Source organism: Rhinopithecus bieti, unplaced genomic scaffold, assembly GCF_001698545.2.
Source record: "Rhinopithecus bieti isolate Rb0 unplaced genomic scaffold, ASM169854v2 scaffold_33652, whole genome shotgun sequence".
Taxonomy (NCBI): domain Eukaryota; kingdom Metazoa; phylum Chordata; class Mammalia; order Primates; family Cercopithecidae; genus Rhinopithecus; species Rhinopithecus bieti.
The window spans coordinates 4,767,079-4,778,344 of record NW_016814761.1 but is presented as its reverse complement, the minus strand read 5'-3'; the positions used below and the strand labels follow the sequence as shown (position 1 = coordinate 4,778,344).

The 11,266-nt window shown below is 46.6% G+C and overlaps 1 long non-coding RNA gene across 1 annotated transcript; it reads right to left on the bottom strand.

Annotated features, from left to right (window-relative positions):
- Positions 1–5,035: 5,035 nt before the first annotated feature.
- On the bottom strand, positions 5,036–11,015 carry LOC108515297 (uncharacterized). Its single transcript, XR_001881490.1, has 4 exons — positions 10,899–11,015; positions 9,755–9,847; positions 8,203–8,393; positions 5,036–5,150 (listed from the first exon to the last, which is right to left on the bottom strand). It is a non-coding gene; the product is annotated as an uncharacterized LOC108515297 (long non-coding RNA).
- Positions 11,016–11,266: the final 251 nt, after the last annotated feature.

The following is an 11,266-nucleotide window of genomic DNA, read 5'->3' as shown; positions in this document are numbered from 1 at the left end:
AGACACCGGCTTTCCTTTTTTCTGAACTCAAAGTGTTCTTTACATAGGATGTTTCTGCAGGCATTTCCGTCTTTCTCTTCCTGTTAGCCTGGCTCCAGGCTGGCAGGAGATAGCATCGGCTACCTGCAGCAAGTGGGGTTAATGGGGTGGCAAGGGCAATGAGGCAGGAAAAATTCTGAGACTACGCCTGAACCAGCAGAAGGAAGCCATAATAGGTCACGGTGTCTCTTGGAGACACAGATAAGGGAGTTTTGTACTCTACTCCGGATCTGCAACTTGCCAACTGCGTGGGCTTGGACAGGAGACTCAGCTTCCTTGAGGCTTGGTTTCCTCATCTGTAAAATGGGAATAAGTATAGTACAACCCTCACCAGGTGAGTTTAAGGGTTAAATGAGATCAGGCATGCAGTAAGTGTTCAACAAACTCTGATGACCTTGCTCTGCCTCCTCCCCTTCCTCTTCTCCCTCTTCCAAATCTCCTCCTACTTCTTCTTCATAGTCATCTTTGTCATCATCACCATCATCATCATCACCATCGTCATCCTACCACCAAAGAAAAAAAGTCACAACCCACCAGTTCCTGAGACACTGACGATGGAGCCGATTTTCTAGGAGCATCAAATTCTTAATGAATCCTCTGGGTCTGAGGCACATCATTAGGTGTCCTTGCACCCTAGACTTCACTTACTGCAGGAAGCAGGCTCTTCCTTGAGGAAAGCAGCAGGAGCAAAGCTCTCCTTGGCTTGGTCCCCCCATGTGGCAGTTTTCCTACTGGGTCCTGTGCTGTGGCTTTTCTTCCCTGGAGCCCTGCATTTGTGCACATTCCTTACGTGCACTGAATGTTCTCAAGGCCGATCGCCCACATGTCTGAAACCAGGAGGCCAGCTCCAGGGAGATGGGACATGTCTGGGAGGTGGTTTCAGGCATTCAAAGTACTGTCCACAGACTACAAGTGTGGGCATTGCCTGGGAGCTTGTTAGCAATGCAAAATCTCAGGCCCAGCCAGGAACCATAACCTGCATTTTTTTTTTTTTTTTTTTTTTTTTGAGACGGAGTCTCGCTCTGTCGCCCAGGCTGGAGTACAGTGGCACGATCTCCGCTCACTGCAAGCTTCACCACCTCCTGGGTTCATGCCATTCTCCTGCCTCAGCCTCCCTAGAAGCTGGGACTACAGGCGCCCGCCACCACCCCCAGCTAATTTTTTTGTATTTTTAGTAGAGATGGGGCTTCACCGTGTTTGCCAGGATGGTCTCGATCTCCTGACCTCATGATCCGCCCGCCTTGGCCTCCCAAAGTGCTGGGATTACAGGTGTGAGCCACTGTGCCCGGCCCATAACCTGCATTTTAATAGGATCCTCAGGTGATTCAATGCACATTACAGTTCAAGCCGCACTGGTCTTAAGGGACACAAGAGCCACAGCCCACAAGTCTGGGCTCTGGGAGAAATGGCTATCCCTTGATATGTTGAATGCCTGTTTCTCTTGGTATGTCCTGGGGATTACATGCACATGTCTAAACTCACATGGGATGGTGTTAGAATCCTGACTCCAGCTGATATTCTGTGTGGCTTCAGGCAATTGGCTTCACCTCTCTGAGCCTCTGTTTCTTTTACTGTGATCTGAAATCATAATAATAATAGTTATTAATGTTTGACACAAAACATTAATGCATCCAACACAGTTCTCAGCATGCAGTAAAACTCATAGGAAATGATATTATGACCACTATTGTGATTTGGGGTGAACACTGCAAGGTCCTCAACCAATATCCACTTTCGTTTTCTTCTTCACTAACAGAATCTCAATTTTACTCAGGCAGTAAATTGCATTTCACAATAGGCACATTATTAGATGTGCCTGTTTAACAATGTTCACCTTCCTAGACCTCCTTGAAACTAGAAATGACCATGTGACCATGGTCACAATCCTTTGGCAGTTTTCTCTCCTTAATAGAAAAAAAAATATTTTAGAATTTCCTCTCTTTCCTATCCTCCCTCTTTCTTCTTGGACTCTGGATGTGATGTCTGGAGACAAAGCAGCCATTTTGCTCTTGGGATGAAAAGCATACTAGAAGGATGGGTAAGAGGAGAGAAAGAAGGTGGCTGGGTTTCAGTAGCACTGTGAAGCTACTATTTGGATTGCCCATCTCTGGACTTCATCGTATAAAGCAGGTGGGAGGATTAAAGCTCAATTTCTTAAGCTGCCATTGAGTTTCTCTTACGTGCAGCCCAGCATAGTCCTAACTAGTGATGCCATCATCGTGACACTGTTACCATTATGATAGCTGTTGTTACTGACCATCTCTGGCACGCACTAAGGACTCATCCTGGATCCTTGGTTAGCATTTGCTAATTTCAGTTGAACAGTTTGAAGGAAACCTAACCTGGGAAACAGAATTGACTGTCAAGCTCCTTTAAAAAATGAGAATAAAAAGAAAACATAATCCAAATATCCACCAATAAAATTTGCTAAATGCATTCTGACATGCAGCTTTTCATGTTTCTTTTTACACACACATTTAAAATATACACCTACTTGTAATGATAACGTGCACTGCATATTGTTTTATAAACTGCTAATTTTCATGTATCTATACATTACCATCTTTTACATGCCATTAAATTTGCTTCTACAATAAAAATAACAAATCAGGTAATGAGATGAGTCTGATCCTTCACTTGCTTCAGTTTTACCTACCAAGAACTGTGTCTTTGCAACACTTATTTGAGCAGACATCACCCCCACAAATGCCTGAATGAACATTTCCTGTTGAAAAGCTGCATCGGGAAAGACGTCAGAGCTGCTGGCTCACTTTTTCTGGAGAGCTTCTTAGGATGCCCAGAGGAAACATGGGATAGTCACTCCTTAAATGGCTACTCATTATGTTCCTCCAAACATTGCTGTGAAAAATTCACACCCATTTTCACAATGAATGCACATTTTTTACAATGATGAAAATGATGTAAGACTTTAATTCTGAAGTTCTACTCCAGGAGTTCAAATGCTTCTTGTCCTGCTTTGGTCCAAGGTCCTGCATGTGTGGGAAGCCCTCTCTTCAGAAAGCAAGTGAATTAGAAATTACTTGTGAAACTGACTCCAATACTGATGATGGGCTGATAACAGAAAGAATAGCATCCTTAGTATGTCTCACTTAATAAAACAAGACAAGAAATGATTTGGAAAAGCACCTGCGCCAAGTCACAGGGGCCAGGCTGCCTGGGGGGCTCCCACCTCACCCTACCCCCACTGCACTCGCCAGGGCAGCCTGTCCTTGTCCCCAGCTAATTGTTCCTGTGTCAGACAGTGGACTCAGTGTTGCTGGATTTTTTAAGAGTGATAAGAAATATACATTTTTATTTGAAATCTTCCCATTTTTAAATGTCAGCCACTTCTTAAAACCACAAAACAAAAAACAAAACCACTATAAGAGCCACAAAATAAAACCAGTCCACAGGCAGAGGCGGGCCACTGTTTGGAGTTAGCATGCCCTCCTTGCCAGCCTGTCTTGTTAGGGAGAGGACTGGGTTTCAGAAGAGACGTTGCCAGAGGGCCATCGCATTATGGTAATAGCCTTTTTGCTTAACATCGGTTTGCCCACACCCTGTGCTTCAGGCACAAATGAGACAAATTAAGGGCATTCAGCTGGGAGCCAGCACATATTTTTTTCGTTAAGGAGCTGAGCGAGTCATTAACCGCCCAGGGCTGGTGGAAGGCGGGGGAGGCCCCAGCAAACCCAGGAGGTGCCCAGGACCCATGACCTCATTCTGTCCCAGCCCAAGTCTTCACTGCTTCATGAGGAACTGTGACAGCGTGGCCTTCTACAGCCCCACACGGCGACAGTAAGGCCAGGGAGGCAGGGAGCTCGCTGTTTCTGTTCCCCACAATCCAAGCCTCCAGACTCAGGTCTGGGATGACAGAGAAAATCCCAAAGAGTGGGCTTGCTGCACTTCACTGGCATGGAGCACGATGACTAATGACCACACTGAGCCTGGTGCTCACTAAGCCCTGGCTGATACCACTGGGCGCTCACACTGTTGGGTTCCAAGGCATTCCTGAGTCATCTTGCCTTCTCTCTAATTGCACAGCCTTCAGCCTATATAGGATGATCAACTCTTCTCGGTTTGCAGGGTTTTGGTACCGAAAGTCCCACATCCCCAGGAGCCGTTCACCCTAGGCAAACCAGGACACTTGGTCACTCTGAGTCTGTGCAAAGCCCAGGGAGTTGGTTTTGAAGCCACAATTGAGAAGTCCCATCCGACTGCAGAAGGGCATAATTTGGAAAAATCAGAACCTGAGCATTTCAGCTAGGTGGGCTGGAGTAGCGAATACTCAATTGGACTTTGTTTCCAAGGGTAGAAGGGCGGTACTGACCACAACTTGGTAGTCCTACAAGCAGCTGGCCACCCTCCACAACCTTGCTACTCAAAGTGTGGTCCCCAGGCCAGCAGTATCAGCACCACCTGTGAACCTTTCAGAAATTCAGACTCTCAGGCCTCAGCCTGGACCAACTAGATCAGAATCTGCATTTTGAGAAGATGCTTGTGTGCTGCACAGCACACAGGTTGGAGAGGCACCGTCTGCGGGTGCTGCGTTCTTACAGCTTAACTTGGTGAAAGGAGAGAATGGGGCTCCAGAGAGGTATTGGGAACCTGAGCAGGTGCGAGAAGTCTCATTTCACCTCCCTGGGTTCCTGGAGGCTAAAGCTGTTCAGCTCCCAGAAAGGCAAGGAGGTCTGTCTGCCAGGATGGAAGGACACAAATGAGTGACAACAGTTCCAGGCTACACGTCCCCTGACTGTAGACCTTAGAGGACAAGGGACTTTGTGCATTTTTTTATTACCCCTTCTGCCTAGATTTTCCAGGACCTTGCAGATAAAATGTACTACATTCTGTATTAGATTGGAATGCATTGGGCTGCAGATATCGGAAACCCAACTAACAGTGGCTTAAACAAATAGAAGTTTATTGTTCTCACAGAATGAGCAGGGAGGGGTGGATGATGTGTGGCTGGGGCATGGCTCAGCCATGCCGGTGGGGATAGAGGTTCTCCCTGCTTTCCCCTCTCGACTCCAAGCACTTCCACTTTCTGTCCTCAGGTTGGTGGCCTTATGGCCTCAGGATGAACTGCTGCAGCTTGAAGCGTCATGTTGATGCTTTCAAGACAAGAAAGGAAAAGGGGGAAGCCAATGAATATGACCTTCTTTTTCAGGAGAGCAAAATATTTCTTATAAACTGACCACCTACTTCAACTCAAGCCTCGTTTGTGGTGCTACAATGCCATCCGGACCCAAGAGAGTCTGGGAAATAAGTCACTGACAAGAGGGCCAAGCAGCTGTGAGGAGCTCAGATAAATCCTGACCCATTGCCTAGAGCCAAAGAGAACCAAGAGGGAGCCAGCCAGGGCCCGGAGACACCTCTTGTAGGTCTTCTGGTCTTTGCATAATGGCCTTGATCATGTTGGCTGTTCATTTACATTTCCGACCCCTTCTGGGTTACAGAACCCTTAAAGGCAGTGAACATGTCTTAGTTGTCCTAATATGACCCTGGTGCTAACACACCGGGCACAGACGGTGCTCAGTGGATATTTACAGAAGGAATGAATGAGGATGTCCTCAGTGCCCATTAGCCAGAGCCACTCATCCCCAAATGTCTTGAGATGATGGCATCGGCTTTGTCTCATAATTGGCTTTATCTCCATAATGACTTATCTTTTCAAATTGGAACCAGTCTTCAGATAACTGGGGCAAAGTCATAGAGAATCATCTAGCTTGAGACTGAAGTGTCAGTTCCGTGGAGCCTGCCTTAGGAGTGCGATCAGAGGTGGTCGGCAGCTGCCAGACTCACCCACTCCCACGACTACATAAAAAGAACGAACAAAATAAAAGCCAGCCCCTGGGGTCAGGCGAAGCCATTTGTTCTTAAGGGGAGTCACAGGCAAGGCTGCGCTGTGTGCCTTGGAGTGTCACAGCTAATCATGGTTCATGAAACATGATGGGATGGAGCAAGTCAGACAATTCTGCCTGATATGTGCCATATGACAGCCGTTAAGCCGCTTGGTCTACTGGAAATAACATTTCATGGTGATCCAGGTAGGGGAATGCAGCCAAGAGCAGAGAGACTCCTCCCATCTCGCTGGAGAACAGGAGGGGGTTGTTCGGGTGACGTCTCATTTCATGAGCCAAGTCAAAGCATATAAAAGCCAGGGAGGGCACTGGGTCTCCCCAGGAACTAATTTGGATAGGAAAAATAAAGATTTTATGTGCTGGCTCAGGCACTGGACTGAAGATCTCGAGAATCTAATCAGTGCCAGGTGGAGGGTGAAGCAGCGCAGTGGCTGGCAAGGACCCCACTTGGGGCAGGCAGGACATGGGGGCTGCACATTTCCATGCTGGGGGTGCATCAAGCTGAGTCGTCACGGGCTTGGGCTTCAGCGACCCACATCTTTGGGCAAGTCACTTCCCCTCTCAGCTCCCTCTGTTTCCACATGGGCAAAATGGTTGTGAGAATGAAAGGCAAGAAGGTGGAGGCCAAGAGCCCAGCACGGTGCCCGGCACAGAGCGGTTGCCAATAAACAAATCATAATTGTAGTCATTAATGGGGCCAAGTCCCAGCTAGGGTGCCCTGAGGCCGCCCCCTCCCCCTGTGGCCAGGTGGTGCGGTTGCCAGATTGAGCAAACAAAAACACAGGACACTCAGTTAAAATCAAATTTCAGATAGACAATGAATCATTTTTTTTTTTTAGTATCCATATGCCTCTAAATATTTCATGGGACATACTGATACTCAAAAATTATTTATTTTTTATTTGAAATTCAAATTTAACCAGGCACCCTGTGTTTTTTCTGGCAGCTCTACAGGGTGAGCTTAGGTGCGGCCATAGATGAAAAAGAAGGGATTTCAATATCAGTGATGGCTGAGTGGAGTGGTCAAATTAACTAAAGGAACCTATATTCTGTGCACTCAAATTAAAATTTCTGATCTATGACCTCCAACTCTCAAAGCTTAAAAGGAAAAAAAGCCTCCTTTAGTCAATATGCAAACTAATGAAATGACAGAAGATTGGATGACAGTGTCCCGTTCCCCAGCTTCAGCAGCAGTTTCCTGAAGGCCCCCACGCCCTCTCATCCCATTTTGCAAAAGAGGAAATCAAGGCTCCAGCAGGTGAAGAGAGTTGCTGGGCTAGCATGTGGCTGCAGTCCATGTCTGTCTGACACATGGGCCAATAACCATCACCAGGAGACCCCACTGCCTCTCACTGCTTAAAAAGGTCCGCCCTAGAAGGCCACAGACCACCCCCAATTTTTGTGGAGGGGAGAAAATATTACTGAACATCAGGTGAGAGCAAGTTTCCCAACCTCTTTCTGCCTCACCTTTTCCCTCTGTCGAATAGGAATAAGTATTCTACCATCTTGATAGCATTTTGGGTGACTTGGTAATTTTATGTACATTAAGGACCCAGATGCTAATCATGACTAGACAGATGCCATTTATTAGACTTATTGTTATGAAGACAGTAGGGTTTTATTGTTAAAATATCAGCTGTGAAACCCATCAGAACGAGTTCAGCCTTGGATTCACCTCTTTACCAATCCTGGGATGTTTCTAAACCTCCCTGAGCCTCCATTTGCTCATCCATAAAATGGGAACCTCGTGGAGCCTCCCTCTCGCAATTGTCGGGGGTGGAATGGAGTAGCACAGGTGAGCATTCAAGTGCAGGCTATTTGTATTTCAACAGGCAGAGAGGATTGGGGTGAGAGCCAGTGGCCTCTCTTAGGACCCCTGAAACCTGGCCACACGGAGTGGGCTTCTACTCCGCAACCCCCCTCTGCCCGGGCAACAATGGAGCTGTCACAGGCCCACATCTGCTGCTGGTAGAGACTTTTCTCTCAGGATTCCTGGAGGGGCCCTGGCAAGGGCCACAGCCTGTCTCTTCTTGTTTATGTGTTGAGAACAATGCAGACATAGAAGCCAAGTTTGCAACTGGGTCTGGAGGAAAATGGTTATCTCTCCAATAAATCCACAGGCATCATTGTTAATGACCCTGGACACGCTGCCCACCCACAGCGCCTGCCGATTAGAGGTCAGACAATGGCTAATGAGATTGCCATCCCTGATTAAGCCAGGAGGCAATGCTTCTTTAATTCTACACACAGCCAGGAGGCAGGGACTTAGCCTCTCTTACTAGGACTTCCCTTTTCCTCTTACCAGTTCTGCCATCCATGGTTTTCTGGATTCGCCAAAACTTCAGGTTTCTCAAGGAACACAGATGTGTCAAGTGCATTTTCTGGCTTGAGGAGTTGTATTTTTCATAGACATCTTTCCAGTCTCATAGCCATTTTGCCCAGGAGTGTCATCAGCTGAGATTCAAGACTCATTGATGCTAGGCTGGGAAATCCCTGGGAGATAAGAAAGTCAGTCTCACACTGGACGCATGGAACTGGAAGCACACTGCAGAAGGGGGAGGTGAGTGCTGTTTGCAGTCCCTCTTCTGGGCCAAAATTTGGCTTAGGGCTTCCCCTACCCTCCCTCGGCCTCTATAGCCTGTGAGATAGATATTAGCACCTCCTTTTGCCAAGGAAGAAATCATGGCCCTGAGAAATGACATGGTGCATGCAAGGTCACACAGCAAGCAAGTGGAGGGGAGGACGTGAGTCCATCTGTCTATATGCCAAGCTTGTGTTTTTCCCACTACACTTGACTTGTTCACACTTGGCTCATCCCACTGCTTGAAGCCCACTGCAGAGCCAAGCCCCAGGACCACATGTGGCTTCCTTAATGCCCATGTGGCAGTTCCAGTGCTGTCAAATCCCTCTAACCTGAAGCAGTTAAAACTGACAATTTAATGACCCACTAGTGCATTCACTTAACTAATCTTTGTGAGTACATCAAGGTGTTCTTATTTTTGCTGTTTGGAGTTGCATAGTAATCTTTTACATAAACCACACCCATTTTTACAGTCACCAGCATTTACAGTTTCCAGTCCTTTAAAATGAAGTAAAAATTAAAGGGCATTTACAAAGATACATGAATGCAGAATCCTTCATTGTTTGTCTATTTTTTCATCTTTACAGTAGTTTCTTCCTCACTGAATTGTTCAGCATATTTTTTAGGAACTCATATTTTTCAAGTCATTCCAAAGCATTTGACTTATTTTTCATAGAAGCAACTATTCTCTTTCTTTCACACTCATAGTTTTTTAGTTTATATAGTAATTCAGTTGAATTTTGAAATTAAAATTACAAATATAACTGGCATAAGAAGGCATGGGAACAAATCCACTGACTCTTGTTAATCAAATGACTCACTGAATGAAGGCAGATATGGGAGAGCTACTGAGATGTAGCTGACCAGCCTCCAACTTTCAGAGCGTGGTGGGCGGACACAGAATGTTTACAGTGACAGAAGAGAGCACTGGTTAGTGGCTCGGTAACATGAAGACAGGTGAAGAAAGCTTCTATTCTACTATCTCAAAGGTGGTAATAGTAGCAGTGGTGACTGCAGCGATTTCTCTGTATTTAGTGTGAGTGCCACGTATTACTGTCCATCCTCACTACAATGCCTAGAAATTACTGTATTTACAGTCTAAAGATTAGCTAATACATAAGTCACTCAATTATACCAGGAAGCTTTTCTGAAAAATATTATTTACTACCCCCAACTCGACCAAGTCTTCTTGGAGAAGTGCCAAGTAGCCAGGAAGACTGGTTTGCAGACGCCTCTTCTTTCTGCTGTTCTTGAAGCCTGCACATTTGCTTACCCAAGGGGAGCAGGGCAGGAAAGGGACAAGTTGCTGAGAATTATTCCATCCATTGGTCTATGGTGGACTTGATGGTGTCACACAAGGAGGCACCTGAGAAACAGAAAATGAATCTTATATACTGGCCAATACAAGATTTTCTGCTCTGTTTTAAGATGAGGAAACAGACTCAGAAGTCAAGTGACTTGGCCAATGTCACATAGCCTGTAACTGGAAAAGCTGAGATTTCAACTTAGGTCTATTTAATTCCAAATCCCATGTGCTTTCCATTGAACAACTGTTGCCTTCGAGCTGGGTTGGGCTGAGTTGAGTTGGTTTGAATTGAGGTGAGCTGGGTTGGGTTGGCTGGAATTGGGTTGGTTTGATTTGGGTAGGTTGGTTGGAGTGGGTTGGGTTGAGCTGAGTTGATTTGGTTTAAGTTGAGGTGAGTTGGGTTGGGTTGGCTAGAGTTGAGTTGGTTTGAGTTGGGTGGGGCTGGGTTGGGTTAGGTTGGGTTGGGTTAAGTTGGTTTGAGGTGGGGAGGGTTGGGTTGGGTTGGGTTAGGTTGCATTTGCATGGGTTGCATTGGTAGCACTGAATCACACTAAGCCCTTTGCTGGGTACTCTTGGTCCCAAAACAGAGGGCTAAAAAATGTCTCTTTATAGTCTTTCAGCAACCTGAGGGCAGAAAGGGGGATCAATGCAAAAGAAACAGACAGGAATCATATATGATTCATTGTTGAACTCTGGTGGGATTGCCCAAGTAAATCATGCCCTGGGCAAACAAGCAGAGTAAAAAGGACCTTACAGAGCTGTGTGTGGGGAGGGGGTCCTTCTGTCACATTGCCCAGAAGATATGGATCCGACTACCCTCATGGTCAGGGACCACAGAGACCCCAGCCCAGTTCTAATCTCTTCATGTGCAAATCACGTGCCACAGCCCCAAGCCTGGCAGAGGTTCCTGGAGAATGGCAACTCCTTGAGCACCAGCTTGGTACTCCATGCCGCTCGCCTCCTCTCTCTGTGTCTAAACCCATGTCAGCTGTCTTCAGGAGGTATGGTCACCGTCTTTTTACACACAGAGAAGCTGAGATAAAAATAACTTGCTCAAGTTTACGCAGCTAATCATGGCCAGAAGCTGGGTTTAGATCTAGATTTGTAGGACCTGGGAGGTTGGGTTCTTTCCACTTCTTCACATGGCCTTTCAACAGGACAGAAATCAGCACAAGCCTGTCACCTTGGAGGATCTTTAAGCAGGATATGTGTCTTCCATGGGGGCAGTTGGAAGGGCTTCCGGGTAGGGCTGGGGGGAGGGGTATCATAGCCTGTGGGAGACCAGTAGAGTAAGGAAGTTTCCTGCCCCTCAACAGTCAGAGACAAGAAGTGATGACAACCAGGGGCTGTTGATGGTGTTCCCCTACCTTCTACCCATCTGACTTCTAAGCCTCAGTTTTTCCAATGCATTCTGTAAAAAGGAGTTTTTATCTCAGTTCATTCAACAGGCATTTGTGGAGTGACCACAGTGTGCCAGGC